This window comes from Martes martes, assembly GCF_963455335.1.
Source record: "Martes martes genome assembly, chromosome: 4".
Lineage (NCBI taxonomy): Eukaryota > Metazoa > Chordata > Mammalia > Carnivora > Mustelidae > Martes > Martes martes.
Genome location: NC_137891.1, coordinates 50,349,693 through 50,361,483, shown reverse-complemented (window position 1 = coordinate 50,361,483; position 11,791 = coordinate 50,349,693). Strand labels below are relative to the sequence as shown.

The 11,791-nt window shown below is 35.7% G+C and overlaps 1 pseudogene across 1 annotated transcript; it reads left to right on the top strand.

The window, feature by feature from the left end:
• Positions 1-3,408: 3,408 nt before the first annotated feature.
• LOC308341593 (heterogeneous nuclear ribonucleoprotein A1-like) lies at positions 3,409-10,767 on the top strand (annotated as a pseudogene). Its single transcript has 3 exons — positions 3,409-3,504; positions 9,487-10,001; positions 10,190-10,767. The product of its transcript is annotated as a heterogeneous nuclear ribonucleoprotein A1-like (transcript).
• Positions 10,768-11,791: the final 1,024 nt, after the last annotated feature.

The window sequence follows — 11,791 nt, the reverse complement described above, 5'->3', positions numbered from 1 at the left end:
GAAGGAGGTAGGAATACCTACCTAAGGTCTAAACACTACCCCATAAAATGGGCTTTTAAAATAAATTAATATATAAAAAGATGTTTTCTATTAACACCCCAAATCAAACCTTTTACAGGTTAAAAATTTCTCATGAGTCATGGTAGAGTTCTTAGGAGTAAGCAGTAAGAGTAAGAAAAGTATATACAATGAGTCCTATTTTCTCCCACTCCTTTTGACTTATTTTCACATTATATTTTTAAATGATTAAATTTAAATAATTTTACTATAAAGTAAAAGTGAATTAGGCAAAATATTTCCCTATTGCTGATTGTTTATTTTCCTCATATGAATTATTTTTGTTTTTGGAGATTTAGAGCCAGATTGTTAAATTCATATTTGGCTGAAATATTAGAAAATGTTGAACATATGGATAATTCAAAAATCCTTCAATTTCATCCTACGTGGTTTGAATCATGAGCTTTGCAGTCACTTCAATGTAAAGAAAGAGGAAAAAATTTCAAAAAATTTTAAATTACTGAGTTGAGGAATAAAGTTAGAATAAACTGAAAAAAAGGAAGTTAGCCTGCCACAATTTCAAAATCTAGGAGAACATTTCTGTCCAGGAGTCTGAAATTGAGTGTTTGCTATAAAAACGTTTATAAGAAAGAAAATTGTCCTAAAACTGGTCTTTGATAGAATTTATGAGTTGATATGATCTATTATCCCTTCTGGAAAATAATTAGAATTCCTGATAAAATGCTTCAGCAATTTTATAAGAGATAACTGTGATTTCAGAGTCACTTTGGAAAACCTACCCACTTGAGAGGAGCCTAACCAGTCTTAGAAACAGATGGTGATTTTTAACCAATATGCATTTTGAGGAAGGAAAATACAGTTCAATAATGACTATCTAGGTAGTCTGATTTTCTTATAAAATTTCTTTACCAGGGAGAAGCTTATGATTTGGCAGATTTGAAATATAATTTTCACAAGTGCTCTTAACTGTTTGAGAAATTGCATTTACATCCTACTGGTATACAACGTAAGGGCAACCATGGATTAACCAACAGAGAAGTAACATGTCTGCATAAGAAACAACAGAAACAAAACAGTGAAACAGACCCACACACATATGACCATTTGACATATAACAAAGACAACCCTGAAATACATGGGCTAAAGCATGCTCTTTTCATTAATGATGCTGAATCAATTGTATACCTATATGGAAAACAATAACTCTTATTTTTTTAAAGATTTTATTTATTTATTTGACAGAAAGAGATCACAAGTAGGCAGAGAGACAGACAGAGAGAGAGAGAGAGGGAAGCAGGCCTCCTGTTGAGCAGAAAGCCCGATGTGGGACTCGACTCCAGGATTCTGGGATCATGACCGGAGCCGAAGACAGAGGCTTAACCCACTAAGCCACCCAGGCGCCCGGAAAACAATAACTCTTAATCCTTACCCCACACCACACATAAAAGTCAATTCTTTATAATCAACAGTTCTGCTTCTGGGCATATACTCATCATAAATGAGTTAATATATTTACCAAAATTATGAAAAAGAATGAACATTCTTTTCATTCTTTGTTATGGCCCCAGACAATAAACAATTCCAAGTCTGTAACACTAGAAAAGACAAATTTAACAAACTCATATAATGATTATGATACAGCAACAAAAATGAATAACTTGCAAATACAATATATTCAAATGAATTTCACAAATATAATGTTAAGCATAGTTAGTCAATAAAGAGTACTGACTGGATGATCCAGTCGTATGAAATTCAAAACCAAGCAAAACTAATCTACTATGCTCTACGTCATGGTAATGGGCTGGTAGTGACTGAAAGGGAACACAGGAATGGTTTTGTGGGGGCTGATAATGTTCTGAAAATTCATTTAGATGCTGGGTACATCTGTGTTCATGTTGTGGAGCTTCATTGCCTTTGTGTGTGCAAAATACATATATATGTGTGATACCTATGTAAGTTGTATATGTACCTATGACTTACTTCACATGTGACTTACTTCAATAAAAAGCTTATCCTACAGGTGCCTGGGTGGCTCAGTTGGTTAAGCGACTGCCTTCAGCTCAGGTCACGATCCTGGAGTCCCAGGATTGAGTCCTGCATGGGGCTCCCTGCTCAGTGGGGAGTCTGCTTCTCCCTCTGACCCGCTCCTCTCTCATTCTCTCTCTCTCCCTAATTCTCTCTCTCAAATAAATAAATAAAATCTAAAAAAAAAAAAAAAAAGTTTTCTTTACAATGAGTGAACATTCCTTATTATTTATACCTATATATTAGGATTTTATGAATCTTAAATTAATCCCTACCATCCATGCATTTGTGCTTCTTACCCTGGGAACTTAATACTGCCCGGCCTTGTTCCCAACTCTCTCCCACTTCTTGTTCCCACAGAATCCTTAACATTCAGTCTTCTGTTTTTGCATAGCCCCTTGTCTCCTATGCAATTCAAAATTGTGACTTAGCTTCAGTTAAGAGAATTACCTCACATATGTATCATAAAATAACTAAACATCTTCTCTAATATCATACATAATTGAGAATATATTCTGAACTTATATCTAACATAAGACTTTTTATAATACTCTCAATGCCTAACTAAAGGCATATCAACAATTTTATTAACAGCATAGCTCTTACTTGGATGCAGCAAGAAAGTCCTTTTAAACCCAAACACAAAGCCACTCAGTGGCATGGAAAAGTGAGAAAGTGATGGGAGCAAGGTGGAGAGGGAGAGAGAGAACCATATCTCTTATTGCAGAGTGAGTTGCTGATTGAAATAAAAGAAACTGAAAACCTTGTTGATTCCTACACAAAAGTAAGGGAATGGCTACATTGGTTAGTGTGAGGTGAAATGCCAAAATAGAACATGTCAATGAAGAATGAACTAGATTCCGAATGTCCATATAAATAATTCCTATAAATGCATTAGTATGTGGTATTATCCACACTTCATTCTCTTCTGCTAATATTTTTAATAAGAGAGGATATGATGTAACCTCCAAGAAACTTTATTTGAGTGCAAACACTTCTGTTGGCATAGACTACCAGTAATTTATTCCTGGAGAAATTTGGAATAGAATTGCACATCTAAAATTTAAAGTAATGTTTTTTTAGCTTTTGCCATATTATTGTTTTGAATTTTTGAAATTCACAAATATCAAGCTGGCACATTCTGTGAGCTACAACGAATACTATTCATGGATATTTGCTGAATAAGACAGGCATAAATATAGCCTGGGAAGATTCCAACGGATCAGGTACTTCCATCTATATCTGGGTGCCTGACCAGGCAGAACTTCTGTGAAGGTGCCAATTAAAAGTTGCCTGATGCTCGTTTATCTACCTGGGTATCTGGAGATTACATATATACTGTCACCTTTGAGCATATTTTCTATGTACAGCGAAAAATGTTTGAAGAAGCATCTTAGTAATGATAATGCAAGGCAAGTACGCACCTATTGTTCTGAGGAGAAAAATGTAGTAACACTGGTATGTGTCTTCAGGGACTTTCACTCCCAATAATCCTTTGAGATGCATTTCTGGAGAAGAAGGAAAACGTTTTGCATGGACTCCTGGGAGGAAAAAGATAAGACTTTTCCCTTTGAAGTTCAAAGATTTTAGAACTGCTATGAAATGATTCTGACTATTCTCAGTCAAGAGGGCACAAGGACCTAATGGAGAACTCCTTATCATGGCGCATTCATATTGGAACAACTGTTTAGTAGTATCTCCTAAAGCTGGATATGCACTCACCTCATGATTTAGCAATTCTGTTCCTACTTTATATCCAAACAGATATTATTAGTTCATATGTTGACCTTAAGACTTAGGCTAAAATATTCATAGCAACATAATTCATATTTCCAGGTGTAAACCATTCAAATGTCTATCAACAGCTTAAGAAGTAAATAAATGGACTGTAGTGACATGATATAATAATCTACAGCAATGAGGGGCGCCTGGGTGGCTCAGTGGGTTAAAGCCTCTGCCTTAGGCTCAGGTCATGATCCCAGGGTCCTGGGATCGAGCCCCACATCGGGCTCTCTGCTCACTGGAGAGCCTGCTTTCTCCTCTCTCTCTGCCTGCCTCTCTGCCTACTTGTGATCTCTCTCTGTCAAATAAATAAATAAAATCTTTAAAAAAAAAAATAAAAAAAATAATCTACAGCAATGAGAATGAAAATAAAAGCAAAATATTCTCAGAAATGGAATACTGAGAGAATGAAGTTAGTCTAAAATAATACATACCAGAAGGAGTCCTTGCATTTAAAGTTCAAAAGGGGTTATAACTAATATACTTGGTTAGGAGTCAGTATATGGTAACTCTTGAATAGAGTCAATGAATGACTGGAAAGAGATACAATGAGGATTTCTGGTATGCTAGCAATGTTCTTTCTTAGTCCAAATGCTAGTTACAAGGGAATATACAGTTTTTAAATATTCATCAAGCTACAGAGTTATGATATATGTCCTTTCCCGTATGTATATTAAACTTCAACTTTTAAAAATATAGTAAGTTGTGACTTTTTTTTCAAACTGACCAATTGTTATGCTGTTTTTACACATTATATGTTTAGATCTAAATTTGGTGAAATAGTATCATTTAAAGACCATAAATAAATATTACTAGAAAATATGGTTATTTATAGAAAATATGCTTAAGGGCGCCTGAGTGGCTCAGTCGGTTAAGCATCTGCCTTCAGCTCAGGTCCTAATCTCAGAATCCTGGGATTGAGCCCCATGTTGGGCTCCCTGCTCAACAGAGAGTCTGCTTCTCCCTCTCCTTCTGCTCTTCCTTACCCCCCGTTTATTCAAATAAATAAATTAGAAACTCTAAAAATTTTTTAAAAGAAAATATTTTATATGTGTCATGTTATTAATACTTAAATGGTAAATATATTTATAAAATTTATAAAATATATTTACTTATAATATCCAGCCACTTATTCTTTATTAACAGCAAAAGGAATAATTTATTTGTAATATACTTCTTAGTATACCATAATACTGAACGTGGTTCACTTATTTTTTATGATAGTCAAGATTCACACTTAAAAGTTTGAAAGGGATATCTGATCATGAAAACAGAAACATGTCTTTAGTTATAAATTCACTTATCCCATCTTTACCATCTACCTTGTTCAACATCAAAGAATGGAAGAAAGGAAGGAAAGAAGGAAGAAAGGAAGGAAATATAAAAGAAAGAAAATGCAAGTGTTTTATACTGTGGGACAATGATTCAGTGTGAGAGTGGCATTGCCCAGAAGCTTTAGTATAGACGGTGGCTGGAACAGAATGTCTGAATGAACAGAGCCTCTGAGGAATTTGAGGAGAAGAAGTAAAGTACTATTATTAGCAATAAATCTCCATAGCCTTGATTAGATTTCTGTAATTAACAAAACTCTGAGTTTAAAAGTCACTTCCAAATGAAACAGTAGTACAACACCAATAGTAAATAAGTTTCAGGTAGCATGAATTAGGGAAGCATATTTTAACCTTGGTGTTTAATATTCACATGCAAGAAAAATACAGATAACCTTATGAAATAGGTATTATTATTCTCCTTTCATAAGTAAGAAAACTAAGACAGAGTGGTTAAAACCATGCATACAGTCAATAGAATATGGGAGAGTCTGAATTTAAAACCAAGAACGTCTGATTTCAGAGCCCAGCTCCTAACCAACATTCGATACTGCCCACGATAACTATCAAAAGACCCCACAGAAGAAATACATGTGTTACAGACACTTTGAGCCTAAAAATATAATTTCTTATCACCTCATCAAGGGGTTGCTACAACTCAGGAAAATGGAGGAGTTTTGTGCATCTCAATATCACAGAGGAAAAAATATATTTTCCCTAAAAGTTCAGAAAGGGACAGAGACATGTAGTAAATACGCTTTGAAAGTTGATATTTAAGGAAGTCTGCCTGGGAAAGGGAACTGTCATTCCAGGGTTGAATGACTTAAAGTCTCCAAAAAATCTTCAAACCTAAAAAAAAAAATAGTTATTCTTAAAGTTGAGAAAGTGAAAAAATGCAAAATTACAGTTAAGTAAATCCCACAAAATAAACTTATTCCCATATGCTGTATACTTAAAAAAAAAAAAAAAAGATTTATTTATTTAGTTTAGAAAGAGAGAGAGCACAATTGGGGGAATAGAGGAAGGAGGAGAAAGAATCTCAAGCAGGATCCGGAGCCCCACCATAGGGCTGGATCCTGAGATCACAACCTGAGCCAAAACCAAGAGTAAGATGCTTAAGTGATTTGCCCAACCCCCGCCAGGCAACCCCCTAAATGCTGTACGCTTCCTAGTTGGTATTTGTGTTGCAGGGTTTTTCCTCTGGTTATGATGGCTTCAACTTGTAGTTCTACCACCATCCTTTCAATTTGTCTAAGCTCATTCATCAGTTAGTGTGCATTAAACTCCGCAAGGTAGCAGGATCTAGACCAAGAAATGAGGTTGAAAAAAAATCTATGTATATTTGTGTATATAGTATCATATTATACAGTTTCCTATCCTCAAGATGCTCAGTCTGTAAAATGAAATCCATTTGAAATTAATATTTTTAGTACAGTGAATTCTTTTATTTTAATATTACAGAGAATATCACCCACTTTCTTTCTCAGAAATAACATAAAACTGATTGGAAGAACAAGGATGAAAAACCCAAATAATATCTTCTACAAAATTAAGAGATATCTACATTCCTGCACTACAATAGCAATGAAGGTCAAAAAGAAATGTCACAAGACATTAAGAGAGGATGCCCATTGCTGCTAACACCAGACAATGTGTATTATTATAAGTAATTATAATATTTTAATTATATTATAATTATATTATAATTATATTATAATTATAAGTAAAAAATCCTACTTGGAGGAAAGTGGCCCCACACCTAATAGCAAATAACTCCTTGTTTAGAACTATGAAAATCACCTGACAGACACGTCGGATTCAGAGAAAAGTCTGTGAGGCATGGTGAAAACTGTACTGTGAGCACCCCCATGGCCTCCAACCTCCGTTGCATGGAGAGGAGGGAAGCCTGAAAGATATTTCCCTCTCTCTATCACTTTCTCCCTCTCTCTTACATGCACATACACACACACATACACACAATCTGTGTCACAGACAACTCTCACAATTCTCACTAGCGAGAAATTAAACTTTATCCCCTTCTCAATATAAACATCTCTGTCCAAGAAGAAAGCATCTCACCAAATGTAAATAATCATCACAAAGAAACCAAAAGGAAGGTAAGATGTCCCAATGACAAAAGGAGAAAGAAAACAGGAAAGGCAGATGGCACATAAGAAAACATCAGCCAGAAAAATCTTTTCACAAAATAAATAAAAACTAAGCCTATAATATAGTCATGAAAATAGAAACTAATACAAAAAATAAATTTACAAACCAAAAGACCAAAGCAGAGATATAAGAAGTTGGAAATAATATGGCAAGACAAGAGATATAAATAAACCATGAGCCAGGAGAACTCAGGAGAGATGGAATTCAAAAAAATCAAGCTAAGCGGGTATGACAAATACTATAAACCATCTGACATTGGCTAGGATGACAGGGCAAGTCTTCAAAGAGGAGAAAAAAGTTAATATAGATCTTAAAGGACAAATGGAATTGAGGTCAATCAAAGGAGGAAAAGAAGTCCCATCTAACAGAACATGTACAAGGGCATGAGTATATTTTCTGGGACCTATACATGGCTTTCTACACCTGAAAAACAGGATATGAGGGAGAGAAAAATGATGAATGGAACTTGAATTGTAGATAAATACTGGATTTTGTAGAGTGTTTTATGTTAAGTTAATAAATATAACTTCATATTATTAGGAAAGAGGACCTACCAGTGACTTCAATCAGAAGATTAACATGATCATTTATATTTTAGAAAGATCACTCTGCCAACAGTGAGGGAGGTGGATAGCTTAGGATGAACACAGGGGGTAGACAAAGAAGTGAGAGTAATGGTAATTCCTTTTTGTAATCCAGATAAAATATAATGACATAATTATAGATAATGGTTATAGAAAAGTATGAGAAAAAATAAAAAATATTAATATGAAATATCTATAAAACAGCTTGGCCAATTGAATATAGCAAGTAATGGAAAGAAAACCTGAAGAATGATTCCAAGTGTATGAATCGTTGACTGGTTGGATGGCATCCCAGCAGTCAATACAGAAACACTGTAGGATATATATATATCCTACAGGGGATATGGGAGTGGGAGGCAAAATAATGAGTATATTATAATAAATCAAACAATCCAAATGATTATTGGACTTTAATAAAAAATGATGCAGTACTAGAAACTAAATTCCGAAAGGTACCGGCAAGTTTTAAGAAAATAGTCTTTGTTTTCACATCAGATTTCATAATTTTAGCTAGCATGTTTTTGAATGTCTTAAAGTATTAAAAATCATCACAAACTGTATATCTCTCAATATCACTAAAAGCTCAGGGAAGAATTTACACAGAAATTATATAATTTATATATATAATTATATATAAATAAAATTATATACTTTTATATTTCAATAAAATTGAAAAGTAACTTTTAAAGGAAATCAATCTATACTACTGAAATCATGTTATAGACTTGGTTAAGAAACATAAGTACTTTCTACTTAAGAAAAATCTTGCCTTTCTTTTCTTTCTGTAGTAGTGTGTTGTTCTGTGTTACTTTATAATATCAACAATGCCAGATAATAACAAATGCTGTTCAACTTATTTCATTCCTTTCATTCAGCCTTCACTTTCACGTTGCCTAACAAGATGAATGTCAACCAGATTTTCTATTGTATTATAGAAATTTAAGGATACCTGCAACATTATTTAACAAAATCTTATGAAATGCACCCAAAAAAGCAGGCAGGAATTTTAACACTGAAAGAAAAAAAAAAAAAGAATAAGACACTCTAATGGCCAGATACCATTGTGATGCTCTCCATTAAATTGTAGCATATTTATTTATTCATCTTTAGTGCCTGTTATTACTACATAATGAATGAAGCACTATGCCTTTTCTTAGTTTGAGCCTTTCTTTAAATGCCCTTCTTGGCATTTCATTCATTTTGTCTTTTGGTATGTGTGATTTGGTCATATTCAGTTTCAGCTCCATTTGGCTGTTTTTAATTTTTTTTAAACATTTATTATTAACTTATTTGTCAGAGAGAGAGAGAGGAGAGAGAGTGAGCACAAGGAGACAGAGTGGCAGGCAGAGGGAGAAGCAAGCTCCCTGCCGAGCAAGGAGCCCGATGTGGGACTCGATCCCAGGACGCTGGGATCATGACCTGAGCCGAAGGCAGCTGCTTAACCAACTGAGCCACCCAGGCATCCCTGGCTGTTTTTAATTTTGATGTGCTTCCTTCCCATGCAGTTAAGTTACACGTAACTTCCAAAAAGGTAAATATCAATACATTTCTTACATATAAAACCTCACCCTGGGGAGAAGGGTCATGATCCAAAGGAAACTGAGCTGTTAAGAAAACTGGTTTTTGGTGATTTGAGCTTTGAAACTACAGATGATAGCTTAAGAGAACATTTTGAAAAATGGGGCACACTTACAGATTCTGTGGTGATGAGAGACCCCTGAACAAAACGTTCCAGGGGTTTTGGTTTTGTGACTTACTCTTGTGTTGAAGAGGTAGTTGCAATAATGTGTGCCCGACTACACAAGGTTGATGGGCATGTAGTGGAACCAAAGAGAGTTGTTTCTAGAGAGGATTCTATAAAGCCTGGTGCCCATCTAACAGTGAAGAAAATTTTCATTGGTGGTATTAAAGAAGACACAGAAGAATATAATTTAAGAGACTATTTTGAAAAGTATGGCAAGATTGAAACCATAGAACTTATGGAAGACAGGCAGAGTAGAAAAAATAGAGGATTTGCTTTTGTAATTTTTAATGATCATGATACAGTCGATAAAACTGTTGTTCAGAAATACCACACTACTGGGGCGCCTGGGTGGCTCAGTGAGTTGAACCTCTGCCTTTGGCTCAGGTCATGATCTCAGGGTCCTGGGATCAAGTCCTGCATCGGGCTCTCTGCTCAGCAGGGAGTCTGCTTCCCCTCTCTCTCTCCCTGTCTCTCTGCCTACTTGTGATATCTCTCTCTGTGTCAAATAAATAAATAAAATCTTTAAAAAAAGAAAGAAAGAAATACCACACTGTTAATGGGAATAATTGTGAAGTGAAAAAGGCCCTTTCTGAACAAGAAATGCAGTCTGCTGGATCACAAAGAGGTCATGGAGGTGGATCTGGCGACTTCGTGTGTCATGAAGAAACTCTGGAGGTGGTGATAACTTTGGCCATGGTAGAAACCTCGGTGGAAGAGGAGGCTATGGTGGTGGAGGTGGTGGCAGCAGAGGTAGTTAGGAAGGAGGTGATGGTGGACACAGGGGATTTGGAGGTGATGGCAGCAACTATGGCAGTGATCCTGGTTAAAGGAGTAGAGGAGGCGATGGTGGTGGTAGACCAGGGTATGGAAGCCAAGGAGGCAGATGTGGTGGTGGTGGAGGAGGATATGATGGTCACAACGAAGGAGGAAATTTTGGAGCTAACTATAGTGGTGGTGGGAACTATAATGATTGTGGAAATTATAGTGGACAACAGCAATCAAATTATGGACCCATGAAGGGGGGCAGTTCTGGTGGAAGAAGCTCGGGCAGTCCCTATGGTCGTAGTTATAGATCTGGTGGTGAAGGGGTGGATTTGGTAGCAAAAGGTTTTAAAATATTTTCAGAAGAAAAGGGATACAGTTCATAACAGGAGAGAGAGCAATGAGTTGTCAGGAAAGCTGCCTGTTACTTTGAGACTCTCGTCCCAGATGGGTTAAAGGAACTGTAAAAATCTGCCACAGAAGGAATCATGATCCATAGTCAGAGAAGTTCCTGCAGCTTAAATAGGAGCCCCTTTTTGTCCAGGACAGTCAAAGCCACAGTTTGCAAAATGTGCAGCTCTTGATGAACGTGATGTGGTATGAATGATATGCACATTCCTGAGGTCTTTTATCTGTTGTAGCTTTGTCTTTTTCTTTTTCATTACATGGGGTTTATGGCCCTGTAAGTTGTGGTAGTGATGCCAGAAGTAAAAAAAAAAAAAAAAAAAAAAATTAAGGAATTTTTAATTTTTTTAAAAAAAGGTAAGACAGATGAAGAAAAAATAAATTTATTATTGACAAAGTTGACTCCTATCTTTAGATCAAAACCTTGATTTTCCTCAGTTTTTGTATATCCCTGGCTCTCACTACCATTTTCTCCTGCCATAGCTCTTCCTCAAGTGGTAGGAGTACAGGCATTGTTTTATTTCCTACCTGTTCCTCCACGGCCTTTGTGAACTCTCAACACACTATGATTTTGCTGAGACCTGGAAGTTCTTGCTTAAGATCAAATCAAGCAAGTTTAAAACAATCCCTTGACTGAGATTAAAGCTTCCATAAACTGAAATGATACACAGAAGTCAAAAATCACATGTGACCAAAGGCCAAAGAGTGTTGGTACAGGCCTAATCAGTTAAAATCTAATTAGTATACTATAGTAAAACCCAGCTATAATGCACTATTAGAGCTGCTATAAATTGTGAGAACCCTGACCCTACGTGCCCAGCTCAACAAAACCTTAATATTCAAGTATCATTTTGTTTCTTAAATCTCACTCTTGTTTATTCCTCAAGATTTCAGCCCGGGGCAGCAGATGTTAGGGTTTTGAGGAGGTCATTGTAGAACACTCCTCTTTTCCTCACTTGAGTTCTAAATGA